The sequence below is a fragment of the Syzygium oleosum genome, unplaced genomic scaffold, assembly GCF_021117445.2.
Source record: "Syzygium oleosum isolate NSW1041296 unplaced genomic scaffold, Sole_v2.1 Sole_v2.37, whole genome shotgun sequence".
Lineage (NCBI taxonomy): Eukaryota > Viridiplantae > Streptophyta > Magnoliopsida > Myrtales > Myrtaceae > Syzygium > Syzygium oleosum.
This window is the reverse complement of record NW_026607521.1, coordinates 1,768,767-1,790,553: the sequence shown is the minus strand read 5'-3', so window position 1 is coordinate 1,790,553 and position 21,787 is coordinate 1,768,767. Positions and strand designations below refer to the sequence as shown.

General features: G+C 42.0%; 1 pseudogene; it reads right to left on the bottom strand.

Moving 5' to 3' along the window:
- Nucleotides 1-2,122: 2,122 nt before the first annotated feature.
- On the bottom strand, nt 2,123-3,287 carry LOC130135715 (L-type lectin-domain containing receptor kinase IX.1-like; annotated as a pseudogene).
- Between the last annotated feature and the right edge of the window lie 18,500 nt (nt 3,288-21,787).

The window sequence follows — 21,787 nt, the reverse complement described above, 5'->3', positions numbered from 1 at the left end:
AAGACTCAAGCCCACTTCATGAAAAGGGAAAATGGACTTACTCATGAAGAGTTGACCTAAACATATTCTTGCTCCATATGAAAGATTTTTGGATCATATGGCAAACTTGACGAGTATAACAAAATTGATGAAAGTAACAAGGACAATGAGAGGTTTTCTTACATCGATATGCAAAATCAATTAACTGAATGATCTGTCAGATTGTGGGTGGACCTTTAAACAATAACTAAGAGCAGTATGACATATAACTTAGTATACTACTTTTGTAGACCAATCTTAATTAAAAAAATATTTCTCAAATAAAAATGCCTATGATAAAAACAAAAGTGGACTGTGGACAATATTGGTAATGGGTTATTATAAATCTATATATGGGTAATGTGCATAACCTATGACCCACTAAATAGAGGCATGGTTAGAGGAAAATATTATAATTGCTTATTAGTGTTTTTTATTGGTGTGCATTTGTTGTTGTTGTTGTCGTAGGCGCGCTTTCAAGTTTCAATATTATATGAATTTTAGATTCCGTTTGTTTTACAAAATATTAACTTTGTTAGAATGTATTTTTAAAAGAACTTATTTGAAAGGAAAACGACTACATTTGGCAATACTTTACAAATAATATGGAAACCATTTTCTGACGTTTGTTACCGGATAATTATTAAGCACTAGGCGGGGAACCGGGCCCGTTCATGCCTATGCAGACAAAGTGAATTAACTTTCAAGGATTACATTACAAGATTATTATAGTAACCAATACCTTAAATATTAAAAAATTGAGAATGTCCGTTCATATTTATGCAGGTATTCTATTGTTGTTGACACAAAAAATAATCCAGTCATCGATAAGCACATGCCTATCACGTGAATGAGAACAAACACTCGAATAGCTCACGAATATGGACAATCACGTGCATGGTACATGAGTGTTATTGCACATATGCTAGCTTATCGACAGACATAGAGATTAACATGTGTTGATTGACATCGGATTTCATCAATGCCACGTATCTAGTTATCTAAATGCGATGACGGATAGTCAGTAGCCACTAATGTAAGCAATGGCGATGAATGATTATTGGAAGGACATTGAAACGCCGTTTTGAAACTTAAAATCGGCAAGACAGTTGAGGTCAAGGGCACACATTTTTGGTGGGAATGGTTATCGCTTAAAAGCAGGTTCGTGGGACAACCATCGTTACAAGAAAAGAAGATCATGGAGCAGTTCACATACGGCAGGACAACCATTTGAAAACATATGAAGGAGACTTGTGGAGATATAGGAACGTGGAGGCAACTGACGGAAGTTACTCAAGGAAATGCAACCGCAGGAAACCAGGCAGCTACTTTAGAACCATTTTAAATACCACCAATCGTCCATCAGAAGAGTCCCTTGCACAAATCAAACAAAATGTTATCTTTCAATTATCTTTGGCTTTCCTACATTGTACTTTAAATTGCCCCTAGCTATAGTTTTTAGATTTATGTCGTCGATTAAATTCCGGCGTGTATTTTTAGCCCGGGTGTTACGTTGTTGATTAAATTTCGGCATGATATCATAGTGTATTAAGGTTTTATCATCGATTAAATTCCAATATATTTTGTTTACATTTGTAATTACTTAACTTTCTAAGCCTTCTTGTCGATTAAATTATGGCACGGCTTGCGTGCCTACAGTTCACTTTGAAGTGAAATTGTTGATCCCCTAATTTGCTTAGATATTTCCTATCCGGAATTGTCACGGGACCTGTTTCCTTTATTTAGAAGCCGAAGAACGACTTTCGGTAAAAGATATTTCGTCGCGGGAGAAATTCCGACGAAACAGTTGTCCAATCTTACGGATGTGTCTATTTCATCAACTTCTAGCCACGAATTGGGCAGAAAATATATATAGCAGGTGTTAAGACAAACCATATTCCCCCAAAAGCTTTTCAACGAGGAGACGGGCTAACAACGCATTTATAAGACAAACGACCGGAGAAAATGAACAATGAACGAGTAGAAATGGTCAATGCCCCGAGTCTTATTTACGGGTAAAAGGACTGTGCAGGAGGAACCATTTCACTGGCTCTCAGGTTAGTCCTCCTCCATCCACAAATCCAACATGTGTTGTCGTGTGGCTTTAGGAGCCACGGTCTATCTTGCTTAACACAACTATTTCTTGACTAGAAGAAGAAGATCCTATTCTTAGCGCGGGTGGCTGGAATAATGTGGGAGCCTCGAATGCGGCGAGTGGAAGCTCTGGCGCCGGGACTTCTAGCTGAAGAAACCTGATAACTTGTCCTGGCTTTCTCTTGGGATCTGGATGCGCACACCACAGTCCCACCGTCATCAAGCATTCCATTTCCTTTCTATCGAAGCTCGAGCCCAGCTTCTCGTCCGCTGCTTCAAGCATATTTCCAGCAAGTTAAAGCTGCCAAACCCACTTGTATAGTGGGGCATGAAATTCTCCATCCTGATAGGTCTTCCTACCGCAAGCAATTTCTAGAACCACGACCCCAAAGCTGAACGTGTCAGACTCTCTAGTAGCCTTTCGTCCATCAAGATATTCTGGTGCCAGATAACCGTATGTCCCCACCACATCCGTCGTTTGAGTCCTGAATCGGGGGTCGATGAACTCAGATACACCGAAGTCGCCGAGCTTAGTGTTGAAATTCTTGTCTAGCAATACATTGGCCACTTTTATATCTCTGTGAAGAATGCATTGCTCTAGTTCTTCATGGAGATAATTAAGGGCCGATGCCAGGCCTAGAGCTATCTTGTTCCTTACATCCCAAGGAAGAACTTTTCGAGCTCCGAAGAGATGATTATCAAGGCTACCATTTGGCATGTATTCATAAACGAGCAAAAATTCACCTTCCTCTTGACGCCATCCAATGAATTGCACCAGATTTCGATGTATCGCACGGCTTAATATCTTCACTTCGTTGATGAAGACCTTCTCGGAATGTTTGGATTCCATGAAGATTCTCTTGACACCAACTTGGCAATCTAAACTGTTCACAAGTCCTTTATAGACATGGCAAAACCCTCCTTGGCCGAGTCTTCGATCCTGTGAGAAGCCACTTGTCGCTACAACCAACTCTTGATAAGAGAATTTGAGCGGCAATGCTCTAATCTCTTTCTCAATGTCGGTCAGAGCTCAAAGCTCATATTTTTTCCTCATTTTGATCATATATAGGCAAGAACCTGTTGAAATAATCAGCATTAGAGTTGCTATAGGAGCCGTGATAAATGTGAACAACCTATAGATCCTGTAGTTTGCCCACAACCTATAGTTCCTGGAGTTTGGCCCCTTCAGATCCTGTAGGGCCCACAACCTTCTCGGAATTGGTCGATGGGTGGCGTACAACATCCAAGTCCGAAGTAAACCCCTACGAATTGATGATGTGTCTATTCCCATGGATGCCACAAGAAGCTGAAATCCCAATTACTACCGATTCAGGAAGAACTTTAGCAAGGTTGAGTCGGTGAGATCAAGCGAGGGGCTTTGCTTGTCCGAAGAAACCGGCTCGCCATCAAACGACCAGAACACGCTAAGATTCTTGCTAGTAGAATTATAGGTCACCGCAACATTAGTTGCATTACCTCCGTGTGGTTCGGGATCCCAACTGGAATGAACAAGTGAAGAGAGCGAGTTTATGTTGATTCCTGTGTGCCGCCCGGAGGGCCAAAATACTGGTTCACAAAAGTATGGAACTCAACCATCACGATTTGGTTCCAAGGCCCATCATTGACTATGCTGGAATTGAACAATCCGAGGTACCCACCAGCCGAGTTGGGTGGGAATGTGAAGCCAGTAGGAGCAAGAAAAAAGGCCAAGCCGTCACTGTAATTTTTGGAATGGAAAGGTTCGATGGTGAAAGAAAAATGGGTAGAGAAGTCTGCTTGTCTCCCAGTTACAGAATCCCCTATATGGATTGGTTTGGAATACTTAATGCGGCCTACCTGAAACAGCTGTGGATCGTCTCCCTGGGGTGTTAGGTCAACAATTCCATGCGCTTCCGCAACTCCTTCGTAGATTATGTCGTTTGAGTTGCAGTCAAAACTACTTATATTGAACTGAACGGGACTGACAAAGGGGATAATAGGGTAGCAGACAAGGAAGAAGACAATGAAGCGAGCATGACGAGAAAGAGAACAACAGGTCGCACGCTGCATGCTACACATGGTTTATGCAAGTGCGAGGACGAGGTCCGCACTCAGTTGCTAAACTGGTTTGAGATCGGCGCATTACCGGGGTGCTTTATAGCGGACCAAATGTTCGGAACAGCCGCTTCGACAAGGTGGACAGATCGATGACGGCTTCTTCGCTGTTTCCGCTGAAGATTCTTTGTGGACAAGGGAGACCTTCTTAATTATTTATCCAACAAGATAGTTTTTTATATCAACATGGTCTCTGTCATTTTCTCATAACTACATTATGCTTAGGGCCGTCCTACGAAAGTTATTACTGTCATCTTGTCAATGTCTCTCTCTTGAGGGATATTACAGGACCGTCGAGACGAAAGCTGACCAACCCGAGTTCAATGAGTCGGCAGACCATGGATTGGAGACGAAGGCCGCGGAGATGCAAAGTCAATTTGACTTTGATCTACTATGAAACATATGTATGTCACTATCTGATCTAATCTAAACTCAGCATTACCATTGCTTGGATGATTGCCAAGGTCAAAGAAAAATTTTCCCTTTGTGTTCCTTTCTTTTTATTTTTCATTCTTTTATTAAGTTCTGGCCTTTTCTTTTTGTTTGTACCCCCACATTCGATTAATCGGAATAAAATTAAATTTAAAGGAATTGGAGTAATGCCAAGTAATCGGACTGATAAATAAAATTAGAATTACCATAATCGATAAGGTTTTTGTGATTTGAAATATGATTTCAATTTACAATAACAACAAGCAAGTCAATAGAAATTTATCTCAAAAGTTGCCAAAGAAGAAAGTGAAAAAAGGAACGAGAGAACTATTGTGCCATTTCGACCCCACAAAAAAAAAAAACAATTGTGCCATATTTCTTGATTTTGTTGTTTTCTTATTGTAACTATTCTTCAATTTATAAAAAAAAATCCATTTTTGTTAAGTCATAGACAATCCTTCTTATTCATTCCCATGCTCCCACACTTTAGTGAAATGGTTAATACCACAAAAAATCCCAAACTGGTACTCTTGTGATAAATATAACCAAAACTAATTTTTTGGCAGCCAAAAATCCCAAACTAGTACCTTTGTGAGAAATTTACCCTCCGTTAATTTCTGTTAAATTAGATTTATACCACAAAAGACTACAAACCGATACACCCTTGACAAATGAAAGGTAAAACACTAAATTAGTTCACCCGTCAACTCCCACGTTTCATCTAATTTAGTAATTTGAAAGTAAAATTTAATGAAAACTAACGGAAGATAAATTTGTCACCGGTGTACCAATTTGAAATTTTTCGTGATAAAAAACTTAGTGTGGAGTGAATTGATCACAAGTGTACCAATTTGAGATTTTTCGTGGTATTAACCTTTAATGAAAACATGGTAACGAAGAGTTTTTCATTCTCAATTTCCATTATCAATTCTTCTTATAGTAAACATGAATAAGATCGCATCCCCATTTCACTCTTCTTTTCTGCGAGGTGTTAAAAGCCAATTGCCTTCTTATGTTTCTCATTTTTCTCGGTTCTTTTTCTTTGCTTCTCTAGCATATAATGTTATGCACGTCTTTGATTATCCCTTAATGAAGCGGAAGCTACACTTATTTTAACAAAAAATATATGTAGGTATACATTATCAAAACATATCGTTATGTGTTTTAAGAACTGCAGGGAAAAAATCATTTGCATGCTACTCCAAACTTGCGTGATTTACATTTACTGAAAAGTGTAATACAAAGATAACATAACTTGCACTAAAATCCAAAAGAAAACAAGATCCAGTATTATTTATGACAAGAGCATAGGAGTTAAAAGCCCAAGTTAGGCAGCGTAAATCCCGAGTCGATAAAATATTGCATTAACCTCATAGAGTCGATAAGGCATAACTCAAAGTCCGGTTGGATGGCCTAAATCATGGATAATTTGCACTTGGAGGTGTGTGACATCAGACCTTTGCGTGCGGCTAATCCACAAATTCTAGTCTTTTCTTCAAACGCTACCTCAACGGATTGTATATGACTGTCAAAGTCAAAATTGTAAATGCATGCCGCGATTGTCAATCACAATCTTATACAAATAGCATGCGGTGGTGCTACGGTGGCTCGCACACCTATGGATGAAGTCAGTAGTCTTGACTCAATTTAAACATTCTATAACGGGAGACGAAACCCTTATAGTAAACCCCCAGAGGGGTACGTTATTCGCCTCTACTCACCCTTTTATTTTATGAAAAATATTTTGTTGACACCCAAAATTACCCCTGGTGGAAATGAGTCATCCACAAGTTACAGAAGATATAAAGTACGGCCCACATGGGAAAAATATTAGAAAGGCCGCAAGTCAGGCCCAGAGGCAGTTGTCGACAGGACACGTCATAAGGTGTCGACAAGTTTAAAATCACGAGCTTTGCACGTGATGTCGACAAATCTAAGCCTTGCACGTGACGTCGACGAATCCCAGATCATGAGCTTTGCACGTAATGTCGACAAAGTTCGAAATCGCGAGTTTTGTGCAAAATCATGGTAATACATTCATTTACACGTGTCAAAAGGTAAAGACACGACCGTGGGCATCAAGAATGACAAGAAGTAAAGTGACACGTGGAAGAAAATTAGCTATTACGTGAAGCCCAAGGAGCGTAAGCAATATCGACAAGTCAGGAAACAGTTAAAGCACGAAACATAAGGAAGTGGAAAACGACTTTCAAGGAACGGTTGCCAAGCTGCTCTATAAATACTCAAAGACTTCCAACGTAGAAGGCACTTCTTCAACAATACAACACATCATTTATTTAGCATTTATCTTTAAGCACATTAGGAGTAGCATTAGTCATAATCTTCAGATTCTGCGTCGTAGATTCAATTCCGACGAGGGTCTTTATCAGGTTCAGCATTGTTGATTAAATTCCAGTGTTGAGCCATTAGCTCAGTGTCGTTGATTAAATTCCGGCACTGTGCTTGGGGTATAGCTGTTGATTAGATTCCAGCCGTATTCATCCAGGTTACGTCATTGATTAAATTATGACGTACTTTGAAGTTGTGTCGTTGATTAAATTCCGACATAGCTTAATTTCAACAGTCGTTTCACGTCAAGTTCGACATCATATCGAGTCAGGGTGTAAGATCTACATTGGGATTAATAAATGCATTTGACATTCTCTGTCCAAGCTTAACTCAAGACCCTTGTCTCCTCTAATAAAATCCGAAACGCTGCGTTCGGTGAAAGATTTTTCGACGGAGTAACAAACCGGCGAAACATCTTTTTGGCACGCCTGGTGGGACCACTATTGAGTTAAGTCGAGAGAGTGCTATGCCACGCACCCGGAGTAGAACCAACTCGAATAATACTACTGACGAGCAAGCTGTATCGATGGCGGAAGATAATAACCGTGCTGAGACATCATCTGCTCAATTTCTTCATACCGAGGTGGCGAACCAGTCTCGAGAAGAGGTCGCCGACATACCGAGGCAGCGTGTTGACGAAAGAAGGCAAACCGAGCTCACACCAGTTGCGCTTTCTACCATGAGGCGAACTATTGAGGAAACTCAGAATGAGCTTGCTGATTATGTGGTAAGGCGTATGACTGAAGTGGTTAGGCCTTTGATCATTAACACTTATCATGAATGCACACAAGGTCAACATGGAGGGTCCATTGCACCAATCCAACTGAGAACAGGGTCCCCATCAGCATTGGGGGGTCCTGCTATACAGTTCGAAACGGTGATGCAAACTACTTCTACAATCCCACCCGTTCGTATATTACCAAGAGGTGAAACTTTGCCAATAGCAACCAGTGAAGGATTATTGCACGCTAGTGCAGACCCGAATGGAGTAATTGCTCGACAGTCGATGATAGACGAAAACCTCCAAAGAGGACATCAGGTTGCTCAGACACAAGACCCATCTGCTATCCAGGTAAGTCCTCTACTTGTAGTCCTAGATGCTCATAACCTTATAACGCCATTCCCTAGGGGGCAAGAACAAATTCAACAGATAAACATCCAACCACAACATCAGGCGCCCCAGCCTGTGGTGCCTAACGCGAATCAGCATTTTCCACTCCCTATGGGTCTAAATGTTCAAGTCCAGCAACCATTGCCAACACAATTAAACCTACTCGTTAACCCACCTCTGGTCGCTCATAACGTACCACCCCAACAGCAGCCACAGTTACCACAGCAGCCGCTCTACCAATTACCTCACCAAAATCTAAATCAGCCATTGCAACCCAATTATGTGGTAGCTCCTGCTCCCGTCGCTGGTCCAGTACGAAATCAATTGGTAGTGGACCCTGTAATGAGGGGATATGGCTATGATGCGGGATACCTCCAAAAACATTTATAGGAAACCATATCCTGATTGGATGGATACAATACCATATCCAAGAGGTTTTAAAATGCCAGAATTTACATTGTTCACTGAAGAGAAAGACCAGTCCACTTTTGAACATGTTAATCGTTTTCTGGCTCAATGTGGTGATGCGGCTCATGCTGATTATTGGAAATTGAGGTTATTTCCTTTGTCCTTGTCAAAAACCGTTTTTACATGTTATACTGCTTTACCTGCGAATTCGGTTACGTCATGGGAACAAATGAAACGGTTATTTCATTGTCAATTTCAAAGGGCCGTGCCGGATTTGTTTGTAGCTGACCTCTCAACCATGAAACAATTAGCTAATGAGTCTGTCGATCAGTTCATTTCCAAATTTAAGAGGGCAAGGAATAAGTGTTTAGTCCCTTTACCTGAAAAGACTTTTGCGAACCTTGCTTTTAATGGATTAAAGTTTGAAATCCGAGAAAGAATGGTTGGACAACCATATTCGGATCTGTTCCAGTTGTCAACCATAGCTACTAAGCATGAAAGTCTCCTCCAGGAAAAAGATAACAGGTATGGTCAACGGGGTGAAGTTCGTTGGGCCGATGCTGATGAGAGTGAGGATGAAACCGAATCAATAGATATAGCGGATATGGCTCTCGCGAAAATGGTGATTGATAAACAGTACATCTGCAAAGCTCTAAAACCAGCAAGAGTTAGAGAAAAATCTAACCTCATGTCAAAGGCTAAGGAACCCATTTTTTATTCTTTCGATATCAACAAAACAGAGGAAATATTCGACTTATTATTAGCTGATGGATAGATCAGGCTAACAGAGGGTCAGGTTTTACCCACCAAAGAGGAATTAGCGAGAAAGAAGTATTGCAAATGGCATCATTCGTGGAGCCATGCCACCAACGACTGTCTTGTATTTAAAAGAAACGTCCAGGAAGCTATTAAACAAGGGAAGATAAAATTCTCTGAAGATAAAGGCAAGTCCCCAATGGAAGTTGATGTCGATCCTTTTCCCGTAATGGCAGGAATGGTATCATTAAGAACCAAGACCAAGGGGCATCAGCCACGTCGTTTTTGCGAAAGGTGTGAACGATTTTTGGAACAAGAGAAACATTGCTCCAGAAGTCAAAAACGTCCGCCTAGTAAGATTGTCGACGAATTTCGTGATTTGACACTCATTGATTCGCATGATGGACGAATACTTTCTAAGGGTGCTAATCATCATAGAGCTCGTCGAGCCCGTAATAAGGCCATTAAGTCATTTAAGCAAAGGTACGGGGAAGGTGATCCGACTATTGGTACCTTGGGAGAGCCCAGTGGTAAATATGACTATTATGTAAGCTATACTCAACCACCTTCATACAATGCGAAGATCGAGCCAAGTGGATGGGGTCCTGATTTCCTTGATCGGGAAGATCTTCGCAAAGACTCTCACCCACCATATCGACGAACTCTGAAGGTGCCAAGAGACCTACTTGTAGATCAATGGTATGAGGCCATCCAAACTCGAAATCACAGTTCAAACCTAACGCAGACTCAAAAAAGGAGAATGTTGCGGAAAAGAAAAGAATATCAGCTCCAACAGCAAGTAAATCAAGTTCATATCAAGCAGGTGAAACCAGTCTTGATTGCCGAGCAAAAAGCCAGGCCAAAAAATCCTAAGCGGGGAAATCTAGTCTGGAAACGAAAATCAGGAATTCAAGCGTCGATATCTTGTCAGCAACCTTCACCAGAACAAGATAGTGAGTCTGCACGGTACGAACCTCAGCAATTGTCAAGATCAATCTCATCATTGAGTTCTTGTATGGTTCGAGTATGTCTTCCATCGAACCTTCGAGTAATGACAATGGAATCAGATCATCCGCCAGAGGGTACCATGAAAGAAAAAGAAAAAGCAGAATTCCACTTTGACATTGAGGAGGTAGTGGAATTTGAAAAACCTCCACCCAAGAATTCAAATCATTTAAGGGCTCTCAATATCAACGCAAAAGTTAATGGTCGACCGGTGTCTAGAGTATTGGTAGATGGGGGATCTACACTGAACCTCATCCCATATCGTTTCTACAAGAAACTGGGAAGACGAGATGAAGAGATTATCCCGTCAAACATTCAATTGTCCGACTTTACTGGAGAAATCTATGAAGTTAAAGGTATTTTCATAGCCGACTTGACCGTGGGTACCAAAACTTCTAGCACGTCTTTTTGCGTAGTTGATGCAGATGGATCTTACAATTTACTATTGGGCCGAGATTGGATCCATGGTAATCAATGCGTACCCTCGACCCTCCATCAGATGCTAGCATTCTGGAATGGGGATAAGGTAGAGTATATCAAAGCGAACACCAAATCACAGGTAACTTATGCATCTCCAATTCGTCAATCAGCACAGGAAGACAGTATATCCATCAGCAAGCCACCTCTTGTTGACCCCAATAGTATTGCGTTCTGCTGTTTTGACAAAGGGATCGTTGAGTGGGTCCCAAAAAGTCAACTGGCAGCACAATTAAATGAGGTTGTCTATGGAGAACCTTATATTATCAAAAGACCTCATTGAGAGGTACTCGGCCTATCGGGCCGAACTTGCAGAGTAATCCGCAGAAGTTGTTGACGGGATCCTTGAATTTGAAGAATCACCCATAAAAGAAAGTGAAAAATCGATTGAAGCTCAAGACCCGTTGCAAGAAGTCAATCTTGGGATAGGTAACGAACACCGTCCTATTTACATAAGTTCATTTATCGATGACAACTTCAAAGCTCAGTTGATAAGACTCTTGAAGAAGTATAAGGACTGTTTCGCTTGGGATTATAAAGAAATGTCAGGATTAAGCAGAGATGTCGTCGAACACCGACTACCCATAAAAAAGGGGTTCAGGCCTCATAAACAGCCACCCAGGCGATTCGCCTCGGAAGTAATCCTTAAAGTAAAAGAGGAAGTCGAGCGATTGCTGGTAGCAGGTTTCATTAGGACGGCCTGGTACGTGGAATGGTTGTCTAACATAGTCCCGGTAAAGAAAAAGAATGGGAAGCTGCGTGTCTGTATTGATTTCAGAGACTTAAATGCAGCTACTCCCAAGGATGAGTATCAGATGCCAATGGCGGATATGCTAGTTGATTCAGCTTCTGGAAACGAAGTTATGTCATTAATGGATGGTCATTCAGGCTACAATCAAATATTCATTGCTAAAGAGAACGTCCATAAAACTGCGTTCAGGTGTCCTGGGGCTATTGGTACTTTTGAATGGCTCGTTATGCCATTTGGATTAAAGAACGCAGGAGCAACTTATCAAAGAGCCATGAATTTTATTTTTCATGACATGATTGGAGAATTTATGGAAGTCTACATCGATGGCATCATTGTCAAATCATACCAGGTATGTCATTTAAACTATTTAGAGCAAGCTTTTATTAGGATGCAAAAATTCGACCTGAAAATGAATTCATTAAAATGTGCTTTTGGAGTAAGGGCTGGCAACTTCTTAGGGTTTCTGGTTAATCAGAGAGGGATTGAAATCGATAGGAATAAAGCTAAGGCTATCTTAGAACTGCCACCCCCCACGACCAAAAAGCAACTTCAAATAATTTTAGGGAAGATAAATTTTTTGCGTCGATTCATCGCTAACCTGTCAGGAAAAATTGAGGTGTTTTCCCTATTGTTGAAGTTGAAAAGTCATGAAGAGTTTGTATGGGAAGACAAACATCAATATGCTTTTGATCAAGTCAAACGGTGCTTGGTTAATCCGCCAGTCTTGATGCCGCCAAGAGCAGGTCAACCATTGAAATTGTACCTGGCCGCCACCGATACTACCATCGGATATATGCTGGCACAGGAGAATGGTGAAGGCAAAGAACAAGCGGTGTATTATTTGAGTCGGATGTTGAATGATCCTGAAACAAGATACACTACGATTGAGAAGCTATGCTTGTCATTGTTTTATGCATGTACAAAATTACGCCATTATATGCTAACGACTACGGTACATGTGATATGTAAAACAGACGTGATTAAGTACATGTTAACTCGGCCTATTGTTAAAGGCCGAATTGCCAAGTGGGCATTTGCTTTGACCGAAATAAATGTGGTCTATATGCCACTTAAAGCAATAAAAGGACAAGCCATAGCAGACTTTATTACGGAATACCCCGGAGCTCGAAATGAAAGCTGGGAGGGAGACGTTCATGTGGTCCCATGGAAGCTTTACTTCGATGGATCCAGTACCCCTGGATCTGCTGAAGCTGGGATCATGATAATATCCCCTCATGGACAGAAAACAAAACTTATGTTCAAAATGAATTTTGAATGCTCCAATAACCAGGCCGAATACGAAGCCTTAATTGTCGGCTTAATATATTGGCCGATATGAAAATACGTTTCGTCAAAGTTATAGGGGATTCTCAATTGGTGATAAAGCAATTATCTGGGGAGTACCAGTGTCTTAACGAGAATATCATATCTTATTATTCACTGGCCAAAGAGCTCCTAAATCACTTTGACGATTTTGAGCTGATCCATATTAAAAGAGAGCATAACACGGAGGCCAATGATTTGGCACAAATGGCTTCCGGTTATAAAATATCAAAAGAGCTTGTTGACAGCATGATTACTCAGACCAAGGTCTTACCATCAATGGACAATAGAGTCATGTTTACACAGTCGACAGAAATTCTTGTCGACGACATAACTGTCGACAAAATGGTAATCCAAGATTGGAGAACCCCATTTATAGAGTATCTCAAAAACCCAGTCTCTACTGATAGAAATTTTAAAAGAAAAGCCTTCAATTATTTCATGATTGGAGACGAGTTGTATCGTAAGACTGCGAATGGGCTATTACTCAAGTGTTTGGGATGACAAGAATCTGTGATAGCAATGGCTGAGGTTCATAAAGGCATATGTGGGGCCCATCAATTAGGGATAAAAATGAAGTGGTTACTCCGTCGGCATGGTTATTTTTGGCCAACTATTACCCGAGATTGCATAAGTTATGCTAAGGGGTGTGAAACTTGCCAAAGGTATGTACCTATTCAACATGTTCCTGCAGCCGTAATGAAACCTATTATCAAACCTTGGCCGCTTAGGGGCTGGGCTATGGATATAATAGGAAAAATCTACCCCCCTTCGTCAAGAAAACATAGCTTCATTCTGGTTGCTACTGATTATTTCATCAAATGGGTTGAAGCGGCCTCGTATAAGAATATAACACAAAAAATAGTGAAAGAGTTCATCAAGGAGCATATTATTCATCGATTTGGCATTTCAGAGTCCATAACTACGGACCAAGGCGCGGTTTTTACTGGGCAGGAGGTGATTAGTTTCGCCAAGTCTAGAGGCATTAAAATGATTCATTCAACTCCTTATTATGCCCAAGCCAATGGTCAAGCTAAAGCCTCCAACAAAGCTATCATTGCATTAATTAAACGACATTTGGAGGATAATCCCAGAGAGTGGAATGTGTTGTTGTCAACTGTATTATGGGCTTATAGAATGTCTAAGAAGACTGCTACCGGAACTAGCCCATGTATGCTTACTTATGGACAAGAAGCAGTTCTCCCTGTCGAAATTACGATTCAGTCTTTACGAGTCAGACTTCAGAATGACTTAGCCAAGGAGGAGTATGACGAGTTAATGTTTGCCAACGTCGATGAATTGGGGGAAAACAGAGCGATTGCCTTAGAAAAGCTAATCCTCCAGAAAGATAGGGTCGCTAAAGCATATAATAAACATGTAAAGTGTAAACAGTTTGAAATTGGCGACTTAGTATGGAAGACCATTCTACCGATGAGTTTGGACAGCGAAAAGTTTGGTAAATGGTCACCAACTTGGGAAGGGCCATTTATGGTCACCGAAGCATTTGTTGGAAATGCATATCGACGGAAAGGAATTTCCTCGTACTATTAATGGCAAGTATTTGAAGAAGTATTATCCTACTATGTGGGAAATGCGAGATATGAAGGAAGAGGAGACTGAAAACTCTGAGTAGGTTTCATTCATAAGCCAAAAACATATTTAAAAAAAACCCTGCGTCCATTTTCTTCTCCCTCTCTTTCTTCCTTCTTTTTCTCCTTCTTCTTCCTTCTTCCTCTTCTTCTTCTTCTTCTTCCTTCTTCTTCTTTTCCTTCCTTCCTTCTCTCCTTTTTTCCTTCCGAACCCAGACCTGCTAGCCATCCTCATTCTCCCAAGCCGAGACCGACGTGCTCTCTGAAACGGACCACGAAGTACTACATCCGCTCCTCTAAGCGCTGATTCGCCACTTCGGCCCGCTCTTTGGCCTCCTTGAGTTTGGGGAGCATCTCATCCAGGTTCGACAGCCGTTTGTTGAGCTTTCGGATAACTTCAAGGTGAGACTCCACCAGTTCATCCGACTTTTCGGCCATTCGGCCTAGGGATGTGGAAGCGGAGGTGATAAAGGTTTCGCAACGAGAGTCCATCGAGACGTCCATCTCGAGTTCATCCTTTTCAGGGCTGGGAATTCCTCGCCTCAGTTTTTTCTCCGCTCCTCGGATCCGCTCAACAAACGGCTCCTGGTATTTGTTAAGATGTTTATGGGAGGAGTGAAGTTGGCCCTGCGCGTCACAAAGTGTGTTGTATACCACATTGGCATGCTGAGCTTCCTCCTTGATGCTCTCGGACAAGCGGTCCATAATAAGGTACATACGGATGGCCCTCCCATTGTCCTGGAACTGGGACACCCCGTGCTCGAAGACAGTGACGAACTCGTCATAGTCAGTCCGGAAAGGATGATCAGGGGGCAGGTCATTGGGTCTCCCCTTGCGAAGCAGCTTCTCGACCTTGGTTACCGCCTGGGGTTTGACCACCAGAGCGGCATAGGTCAGGCTCAGGTAGGAGATGATCTCCTTCCATAAGGCCTTGAAATTCCGAGCACTCAGGCTTGGTGACGAGGCGCTGGATTCCATCGATGATCGGCACGACGAAAGAAAGGGGATTTTTTTGCTAAAGGCTAAGGGGTTGAAATTCAAAGTCGAATGGTGAAGTCCTGATCACAATAGGCGCGTTATTTATAGCCCGCAACTCGAACCCCGAATCATCACGAATCGGTACGAGAAGATAGACTGACGTGACGAATATCTCGGAGGACACGATCGTATCCGATTGATCAGTTCAAGATATAGGGATTGGAACGTTGTGAGTAATGGGTATTTACTCTTTGAAAATTACGAAGCAAGATTACAGGAAAAACGTGCCGATAACTACTCGTAGCCATCCGATGATTTACACGTGTACCGATGGGATTTAAATACTACTCAGACGGATATCCATACGACGGCGGAAGCAAATCACACCGATATAAAGTGATTACGTATTGTACTGATTCATTGAATGCAAGTACAGAAGATTGTGCACAGACGTCTTTTCAAAGATATAAAGAGAGGGTAGTTTGGTCAATAGTGCCATACAGATCATCAAAGCATGTGCAGACTATGATTATTCGAATAAGAGGAGAGGAAAAGCTGAGCAATAAAGATATTTACATCAAGGCCATTCTCGGCATTAATGACATGGGAAAGGAAAGCAACAGGTGACACTAGTCGAAAACTAAGTGAAATGTTGTTCAAGGCCTAGAACAAAGCCGTGAAGTTGGACTTCTCGATCACAGTTTAATTCTAGAATTTCATTCTTTCTGGCTTGACTGTCCTCCACCTCAGTGCTCAGCTACTTTATGGTCGCTTCGAGGCCTAATATCGCCCTGCTTTGGTCAAAGAGCGTCGACAGAGAAATATTTTCATCGACACGGAGTGCCTCAAAGACCTTGCGGGCCTTGACTAGTTCTTCTTCTTGAAGACTCAAGGTTTTCTCTTTGCCCTCGATGAGATTAATGTATTCAAGCCCTGCCTTAAAAGCCTTTATAGTCATATAAAGTGAATTAGATAATTCATGGAGTGCGAAATCTAAAGCTCTACAAGGTAAAGGGTATGGTAAAGTAGTCAGATAGTCAAGCAAGGACCTGACTTTGCTTTCTACCTCCGGGACGTCGCAAATGACGCCATACCCTTCCTTTAGGAGCTCACAAAGTTGAGCCCCCTTCGAGCGGACTTCATCATGATTGGCAAGGGGAAAAGAGTTGCTTACCAAACGTTTACCTCCAATGACTTTAATATTGTTAATTTGAGGAGTTTTAAAGGAAGAATGATCCATAGTAGAGCTCACTTCATCTATCGATTCGCCTAGAAATTTATCCACGTCGGAAAAAGATAATGATGGCGTGCTCGGATATAAGGGTATATCTGACGTAGGAAACCTCCTGAAAGGATGAAGCAACCCCACTGGGAGCAGGGTTATCCTCGACAAGACAGAATCTAAGTCTTCAGGAAAAATCAAGATCTTGTATTCATCCCACCATTGATTAAATGATATCGAACCATACGGAGTGCCAAAATTGTCGACAAGCTTGAACTGTCCGAGGATATATTTGACGACCTCATGGTAGCATGATAGAGCATCATTCTGAGGAGACGGAAGATAAGGGAAGTTCATCGAGTAGACAATTGGCATGGGAATACCCTGCACCAATCCAAATTGACGGGCACAGTAATGAGGGTTGTATGCCTCAAAGCCAATGGAAAATTTTCCCCCAAAAGTGAATTCCAGTGGAAGATCGGTAGGAACAAGGATGCTCGCCCAAAATATCGAGGTATCATGTTCCACGGTCGATGGATCACACATGAAGTTCACGCCAAACTTATGAAAAGTAAAGTCCTTCAGGGTAACCAGAATACCCAGAAAGTATTCTAAGACCGGAAGTCCTCCAATTGGCTGGAGAAAAATGCTGCAGAACTTCTAAGGTCCAAAAACAGTTTCAATGGGCTGCTAATGTGCATCATACCAGTCGACGGGTGTAGAACCATAAGATGTGAACAGATGAGGAAAATATGATCGAATCCAACCGTGCAATATCCACAGCGGACCAATGAAAGGGTCAAGATGCACACTAAATAATGAAGATTGTGCGTCAGTTAGGCCCTTGTACAAAGCGTACAAGGCCATTCAACCTAACCCCACATCGACACCCTGAGTAAGGGCATATGCGATGTCCATAAGTCCGAACGATACGGAGGCAGTACAAAAGATGTATCGACAGAGCCAATAAAGTAGGAATGCAACATGTTCTTGAGGTGTTACGGGTCCGTTTGGCTTGCTAAATTTCTTGATGAAATCAGGAAATGAGAGATTAACGAAAGAGGAGCCATAAAAATCTGGACATGACCATGACTTTTGATTATAAAATTCCACAAAAGGTGATAATCCAGTCAATGACCACATATCAAGCAAAGTAATGGTTACCGGACCAGGGGGTAGGAAAAAACAATTGGTCGATGGTGACCAAAGACAGCAAAGAGCTCCGATAAGCCCATATTCCACAAGATCTATGGAAAGACAGCTTAATGACAAGGCCTCCTCTATCTTTGCCGCTTTCCAAATGTTAGACATTTCTGGTTTCATTCTCTGGTACCACCAAGAAAATTGTTCGTCATAACACGGATACGAGTTGAAGCGAGTATTTGGCGTTGTCCATGAAGAGATGCTAAGTCGAGATCGACTAATGGAAAGTATCTCCTTGAAATGACGTGGAAAATGCTCGGTAAAGATAGATGGTGGGGGTGTTGATTTGAGGTACGGACCAAGGATCACATGGCGAGCTTTTGCGTCATAATCCATGAAGGATAATGAAAGGCGCCCTTGTCGTTCGAAACTTCGAAGTTTCTCGAAACAATTCAGGCGAAGGAGAGCTTGACCATTGGTTGGGGAAAAAAATAAAGCTAGCCATTATGATGAGCCAAGTGACGAAACTTGCCAACGACTATCAGGTATTTATACTAATCCATTTGGCCAATGAGTTAGGCCCACTAACTGGGGACGTGCACATAAATGAAGGCGCAAGACTCGGGATCCATTATTGAAATTAGTTATAAATGATCGTGACACACGTAGGACATTCGAGGAAAATAAAGATATTTTATTAAAGAGAAGATTTATCCGACAGAAAGTCATGAATCCCTCGTTGGAGCGAAAATAGCTGGGATTCTAATCTACTCATCTTTGAAGTACATGCGTCTTTATTTTGATGACGTTCTATCACGGAGTTCACTATTCGTACGTGCTCTTGTTGCTTCAAACTCTTCAAGACGCCGACATGGTGACGCAGTTCTTGCTCAATTTCTGCCTGTTGACGAAGCTTCGCCTCCCGCCGTCGACGGGTCCCTTCGAGGATTTCTGTAAGACGTCTTTCCTCCTCGACGAGGACACTTTCTTCGTCCGCAATAATCCAAAGAGACTCACGGCGAGTGCTTACTGTTTCACTAGCTTCCTTCACAATATCAGCTGGCTCTTCATGTACTTCGGTGGGAATGGACGCCTCTTGTACGTGGCCCAAGAGTTGTTGATACTTATCGAACATAGTCTGAAACTTTCGGGAGAAAACCCTGAGTTGTTCTCTGAGTGCTGAAGGAAGAATAGACCCAACTTTAGCATTGTCATTCCCAAGACGCTCAACGAGGAGTTTGAATTGCTCTAAGGTAGCAGCATCGTATGACATCCTCGCAAATCCTCCTATAGAGAAGTCTAAAAAGCGCGTCAACTCCATCTTCTTCTTGACAATGGCCAGTTGTGATTGGCCAGAATGAGGCGATAAGTCATATGGATTGAATGCCAGAATAAATTTAGCTTCATTTATAGCATGTATTGCCTTGCCCGTATAAGCAGTAGTCGACTGATGATCAGGAGTTGGTGAGACAGACGTCGACGATAAAGCCTCGGCAGAAGTAGTCGTGAAAGCCGAAGTCACGAATACTGGAGTAGACATCGACGGAGAAGTCGTGGAAGGATTGACCATAGTGGCTAGAATAGTGGTCCGTTGAGCCATAATACTCGTCGACGGGCCGCATGCTGTAAAACCGGAATGATACATTAGTATCAAGATTAGAATTGGAGACAAAGTAATGTTTGAAAGACATATACAAGTCTCAGGCATGGTTGTCCCACGTCCGACCATATGAGGAGCAACAGTGGTCCCTACGGTAGAATCAAGAATCGGGGCAGAAGTGGAAACAATAACTGGAAAGAAAAGAAGAATAAATAAATCCAATAAACAATACGAGCAGAATATACCAGACAACAACAAAAACTTATCATGAGTCAGAAGAGTAGATGAACCAGGCTGAGAAAAGAGATGTACTCGGGATGCCATCGAACTGGTAACAATGCCGTTGGGAGATATCAAGGTAGCTGTGACTGGTGTGGTGCTAGAAATACCAGTCGATGGAATTGAGACATTAATAACTCGCTCGATGGAAGGAAGGCCAATAGATGCTGAAAGGGTAACAGGATTCTGAATGGGAACGAAGATATTATCCCTTGGACCTTTACCTTTACCTTTATCCGAAGAAGCAACAGCTTCTGAAGAAACTACATCGCGTGCGACCAGCTCAGCAGACGGCTCGGCAGATAAAGTACTGGACTTCTTTCTCAGAGGGGGAGGAGATGATATTTTCCTTTTCCTTTTCAATGATGATACCATCTCTTCCGGTGTCTCCTCTTCATTTATCCAAAAAAAAAAATCCAACAGGGACAAAGACCTTGTAAATAACCAATTAACACAAAGAAGGACAAAGTGGGCTGGCACAGAGAAAGAAAGACAGATTTACCATCAGTAGGATTTTCTGCAATGTCGACATCCTCTGCATCAGAATCTTCTCCTGTTTCTAAGTTAAGAGATGGAAAATTAGAAGATGTACCAGAGTGAAACTGAATAGGAACATAGAGTGATGATGTCTATACCTTGAGCAGTTGGTTTCTTAGAACCACTCCGTTTCACACGACCAATCGCAGACCGGAGAGCCTCTTCGTATGTACTCTCAAATGCAAAGGAATACCACCAAGTCTGCCATTCAGCAGGGTGTCCTGGACGGGCTCTGAAAACATTAAAAAGGTCCGCACTATAACGGGTACGCATTGTGTTGGAAATTTTAATACAACAGAGAAGTGGACTTCGATTCTTGAGAGAATATTCCTTCTTCTTGGTTCCTTCCGAGAAGCCCATTGAGTAAGGAATTGGCATGAGAATTGCTTGCCATAGTCCAAATTGCCTGGCACAATATTGCGGAGAATATACCTCAAACCCAGGATAGAATCGACCCTTCAATGAAGTCCATATGGGAAGATCTACTGCAGACAAAGCACAAGTCCAGAAAAGCCTATAGAGGTTGAATCGAGTTGGATCGAACAAATAATTAAATTCTCTATGGCCATACTTAAAGAAAATGACTTGGTCATGATTCAATTCAAGAAGAATCCGAAGATAAAAGGTAAAAGGAGGTGCTGAAGAAGAAATATGTCGAGGAGAACGACTCAGCAATCGACAGCCCAGAGGTAAAGGCGTAGGTTATCTATACCCTTGCAGAGACAGATGGGGAAGATGACGAGTGTTTTTATAAAAAGAGAAGGGAAATGCAAAGCCATCCATGCTTGAAGTATCCAAAAGGCGCTTGAAATGGTACCAGAATCTCCGAACTTCATTGCTCGAAAGGCGTGGGTAAAGCCTCTATACAAAACTGCAAGAACAAGAAGGGCCAAGACAAGACGTTATCCCATGGCTAGAGCTACGGGAATTTGCAAATAGTCCTTACAAACTTTAAGGGCAGGACTGATAAACACATATTTTGATAGCCAAAAGAGCAAGAAAAAGAGACGCTCATCTTGAGTAACAGGACCCGAAGCTCGGTAAAATCGAGACAAGAAATTGTTATACGCCAAAACGTCTTCAGAGATGAAAGAAGTGGACAGTACGAGCAAATCCTCGATGGTATGACCGACCAATTCAAAGCCCTCTATGGCAAATACATCAAGCATAGTGACGGACATGTGGGCCCAAGGGAAAAAGAAACAATTGCTAGAAGAGGACCAGAAAGTGATGGCGGAGCCCAATAACCCACGTTCCAGGTCATAAGATGACATACTGACCTCAAGAGCGATGTCGATTCCGGCAGCTGTCCATAAAAGCCGAGTCTCTTGGTTAGCCTTCAGCCGAATAAACCATTTGTGAAAATCCTCTTCGTAAAAAGGGAAACTTCGAAATCGAGAAGACCCGGTGGACCACACATCCGTAATAGAAGAATGTTGCAGTGCCAAGGTCTCACTGTGTTTATACGGGAAGTGGAATTGAAGATTCACAGGTATATTGAGATGGTCCATGAAACTGGGACCCAGAGAGAAACAGTTGCATTTACCCTCGACAGCTTTCAGTAAATGAAAGGAGCAATTACCGGCACGCGGATCATCTTTAAACTTATCAAAAGCTGTGA